Source organism: Asparagus officinalis, chromosome 4 (assembly GCF_001876935.1).
Source record: "Asparagus officinalis chromosome 4, Aspof.V1, whole genome shotgun sequence".
In the NCBI taxonomy this organism is placed as follows: Eukaryota; Viridiplantae; Streptophyta; class Magnoliopsida; order Asparagales; family Asparagaceae; genus Asparagus; species Asparagus officinalis.
Window position 1 is genome coordinate 54,978,324 of NC_033797.1, and position 5,149 is coordinate 54,983,472.

Below are 5,149 nucleotides of genomic sequence, written 5' to 3' on the forward strand. Positions count from 1 at the left end.
CTTTTAAAATTCACGAAGTTCATCTCAAAAACAATTGGATCAAATCGGATCTAGATAAGATTCATATGTTAATCATGTTGCTAATTCATATGGAAGTGTGTATTGAAAATATTTAAAAAGAGTATGCATTGGACTTAAAGAGAAAGCTATAGATAATTCTTGATAGCTTAAATCTTTCGGTAAGCTTCGGCCATGGTAATTGTTTATAGTTTAAATATAGGACCTTAAGAGCAGTAGATGGAGAAGACACATATGCAAAAGCTTAGAGTAGAAACTAAGTAAAAGTTTAAATGAGTATGTGTTTTACTTGGAACAAGTTTGTTGCCTACGTCTACGTGCGATGCTCGTATACTATACTATAAATGAGTATGTTCTACTTGTTATACTTTGAGATATGCTGCATGTCACTAGTACAAAATTGATCTGTCCAAACGGTTGTAACCGTTTGGACAAATGCAGTCCCAAACGGTTACAACCGTTTGGCCGAGTAAAAAACCCGTTTGGGCTGAAGCCGTTGGGGAAGAGTTTTCCCCAACGGTCTCCCAAACGGTTGAAACCGTTTGGGCTAAATCCCAAACGGTTGTAACCGTTTGGGATTTTGCCCAAACGGTTACAACCGTTTGGGTTGTCAAAAATACCCAAATGGGTGAAACCGTTTGGATAGAGTTTGGTCCAAACGGTTTCACCCGTTTGGACTGTTTATTTTTATTATTTTTTAATTTTAGCTATTTTAAATATCTACCTGCTTACATTTAATATGCACATCTCACACAATAATTTCTCAATATATCACATTGAAATCGAAAATATATACATACACAAAAATATCTCAAACAGTGCTAAATATCAAATATTATATATACATACACAATGAAAAACATCCAATATTATATATATGTTTCTAATATCCAAAATGACTCGTACATCCAAAATATAATATAGGAGTGGCTTGATCCATCCAGTCAAGGAACATTTTCAACACTTGAACTTTCACCCTCCACCTTCAAATCAACTTGGACCTCAGGAGATGCACTTGCATCACCTTCAGCCTGCACATTCGACGCAATCTCGGGTTAGGAAGAAGCAGAAGCCTCTACAGTTGGAGAACTTTGAGACTCAGAAATAACTGCAGCCTCTACATACTTGCAAGCTTGAACTTGCAGATAAAGTAACTGAGTGGAGGTCTAGAGTACTCTGTACTCTGAAGCTTGAGGCGCTTTTTTGTCGACTTGGAGAAGAATTGCTGATGCTGCAGCGATTGATATTAAAGCTAAACCAGCAGCGATGACTGCAGTGTTCTCTGCTCCTGATGATGATGTGCCTGTTGATGCAGAACTTATTATCAATCAGCTACCTCTTCGTCCTCTATTAATGTCTTCAAAATAACATCAATCTTACAAGTGAAAATTTCACAAGCAATGAAAGGGAACCTGGTTCACAAAATAACTTTAGTGAAAAAGAAAAAACAGAAACAAAACTGCACTGAAATCCAAGAATACAACAGCCACAATTTAAAATAGTAATAAAGCATACTTGAAGGCTCGCTTGCTTTCAGCATCTGCAGGAGCATCTTCCATAATATATTGCACCAATTGTTCTACTTGAGCTCTGTCTCTAAGGCTGGATACATAAAGTATCAAGTTAGTCCATTTTCTTAATATAATATTACTTTTTATGAATAAAGTTACATAAAAATTTGTTTGCCAATTTGCAAGCTGATTTCCTTTCGCCCTCAAAACCAGACATCATTCAGCATCGGTTGCACAGGCCAGTACCTTGGATGGAGTTACGTATTCTATTTAGTAGAACATACTAATAATTATATACATATGCTTTCTGCCTGTATTTTCTAGTGAACTGAACTACGAAGAAAAGCATACGCGTAAGAAACAAAATATTTTGAAACTAGATTAAGTTCTCAGGTTGAAGAAGCAGAAAGAAAGGATCAGTAATGACTGAAACCAAAAAGCCAATCAGCATAGGAATTAGTGAAATACCACTGTCAGCCAACCAACAGAATGGATCAATCAAGCCATTTATTTTCTGTTTATCTGTTTATATTTAAAATCAAATCTAGTTCTACTACACCCAACCCAGAATGAACAAGTGATAATTTCAACTCTTCTCTGCTCAATAAGTGAATTGCCAATTACAGAAAATATTTTAAGAGAAATAGAAAAAATATATTACAAATTTATAAGGCGGGTGTTTAAAGCTTTGCATACTTGAATTATATCTTCTTCATCCAGAAGTTTTTCCAGCGTGAAGTTTTCCTTGTCCAATATGGACTTAATCTGGAAAAAAATGCAGTATCAGTCATGAATAACATAATATGTGAATGATGATTAAAGATATATTTAAGAAAAAAGAATTACCAAGACATGATAAAAGTCAGATCCCAAAACAGTGACATGCTTGTTAACAGAATATTCAAGTTTTGATGGTTTAAGAGACCAGTCTAGTTCAACTTAAAATGAAATACTAAGACTTAAAAAACTAATATGAGAACAAGCCTAATGTAATGCACTATGCATGAAACAAAAAAAAGGCCTACTAGCAGTCGAATCTAGTTTTAGCTAAAGATGGTGACATATAATCGACATTTCTCGCTACAAATCATTGGTCTTCCTTCAATACTAAAGTTCAGAAAAGGATTCATCAAATAAGCCACATCCGGAACTAACCCAAAATAAAAGGTAATGTCAAACTAATGACTCAGTGTTTACCAACCTCTTTAGGGTAATGAATACACCTATGTTGTTGACAGAAAGCTATACTCAGTGAATAGCTCTATATTTGGTTCATAAAAATTAATTATGCATATTATATAGCTCGCTGCTCATCAATTTAATACCTTTCATCAGTCCTCTTTCCAGACTACTAAAATTGGACTCACCAAAAAACTTATCGATTGAGTAATTTATATAAAATTTAGTCCACACAGATCTATGGTCATCGGTGTCATGGCCTCCGAGCAATTTTATTGAAGCCCCAATAAACAACTGACTAAATAACTACTACCCAAAGTCAATATCTAGTCAGTTTAACCCTAATTTCTCTTAAAGAAAACTTATTCTGTAAATAGGTGTTGGATTCCTACTGCAAAAAGACCCAAAAATCAATTTTTTTAAAAGATATTAAATCAATCTACTAATAGCAAAGCTGAATTGAGTTAGAAACACGAAAAAGCCTACGACTTACCAATGAAATTGAACAAAAGACACGTAAAGCAACCTATATTTTACCAATCCAACAAATCCAGCAAATTAACCTAGAATTCAAACGTAGACACAAATCGAAGTTCTATTAAGGTGGAGGCGGATTTGAGAGGGTGTGGTGAGATGTTAATTTGGGGATGAAAATTTGGCGCTGGCCGCTGGGTGAAAATTTTGGGCGCCACTCGTGAAAAGTTTGGGGAGAACAAGCGGGTCAGAAAATATTAATTTCAAAATTATTTTTAAAAAACCCTAACCTAGCGCCCAAACGGTTGAGCCCGTTTGGGCTAAAATATCCCAAACTGTTTAAACCGTTTGGGAGCTCTGTTTGGAACTTTTCAATCATCCAAACGGTTTTAACCGTTTGGGATATATTAGCCCAAACGGTGTTAACCGTTTGGGCTATTTTGACTTGTCCAAACGGTTTTTGGAACCGTTTGGACAGATCCATTTTGTACTAGTGTGTGTACTCATTTTAACCTATATTCATATTTTAAAAATATAAGTTGACGCAATCAATAGGGAGGAATAGCTGCAAGGAATGTACATCTATATTATTTTATGTTGGAAATTGAGGTTAAATCTGGAATTAAACAGTGAAGGATAATGTGCTGTTATTTTAAACTTTTTCAATTAACTGCTGTGCGTTTGTGAAACGCTGTGCTTAAAGCAATATTTGGCCTACTCTGGTGCAAGGATCCCAAGTAGGGGTGTCAAACCGTATCCGTATCTGAGGAAATATCCGTAACTGTATCCGTTAGGATATGAATATGGTTACTCAAATCAACCCGTATCCGTATCTGAGGAAATATCCGTAACTGTATCCGTTAGGATATGAATATGGTTACTCAAATCTATTACCGATAGAATATGGTTGCGGATATGGTTTTGTAGTGAAATATCCGTATCCATATCCGAAAATATCCGAATACATATTGGTAATACTCTTACGATAGTTTTGATTCTTAGATTATGGATTTGTGATTAATTTTGATGATCAAGATGTCTAATCTTAGCTTTTCAATCATAATGAACATATTAACGAACTCTTTTTGTATCACATGACTATATTTTTCTAAATACTATCTAGTTTTCTCATATCACTCATATCCTTTTTGTATCCGCATGCATATCCGTTTATATATCCGCATCTATATCCGTAACCGTATCCGCTTTTGGTGGATATGTATATGAATTTTTCTTACCGACGTATATCCGTATCCGTATCCGTATCCGAGATGGGTAAGCGAATATGGATATGGTAAGTGCCATATCCGAACCGTATCCACTCCGTTAACACCCCTAATCCCAAGACCAAACTGCTTCCAGGAATAACAGTACAGTACTCTGGTGTGCACCAACCCAGTATTGTCAAGATCTCCTCGATCTATAAGACCTTTCGATCAAAGCAAAAGATCTCCTCGATCTCAGAACCTTTTGGTTCAAAACCTTTCGGTTTCAGGGTTCCTGCGGGCACAGTTTTTGCAGCAACAGCAACAACAATGTCGATCCGACGTTCGTTTTTCAAGCTCGCGTGTGTATACCGATGTTCGTATTCTATACCGACGTTCATATTCCATGCACACTCGCGAGAGAGTTTCCAGCCGCAACCAAGAGCTACCCAAGGGCGCTATTTATAAGCCTCTAAGGCTAGCTCAAGAGTCACTAGCAATTATACTGTTACAATTCTCAATGGTAATTAAGATTATAACATCAATGCATTAAATTGCTCTTAATAATGTTGTAACTGTTGCATGCAGTAACTCCTGAATACGAGGCAATCAATGGACGCGTTGCTACGAAACGCGAGGGTCACGTCTTATCAGATCAGGCGAACATCGTTTGACAAACGAACGTCGTCAAACAGGCGAACCTCGTATGACAGACGAACCTCGTCGAACGAGCGAACATAGTCAAACATGCGAACCTCGTAT

At 36.3% G+C, this 5,149-nt stretch overlaps 1 long non-coding RNA gene across 2 annotated transcripts; it reads right to left on the minus strand.

The window, feature by feature from the left end:
* LOC109837479 lies at positions 810-3,299 on the minus strand. Of its 2 annotated transcripts, none has more exons than XR_002246286.1 (3): positions 2,226-3,299; positions 1,534-1,620; positions 810-1,430 (listed from the first exon to the last, which is right to left on the minus strand). It is a non-coding gene; the product is annotated as an uncharacterized LOC109837479 (long non-coding RNA). The 2 variants fall into 2 exon arrangements; XR_002246287.1 differs by having other exon boundaries at positions 1,534-1,775.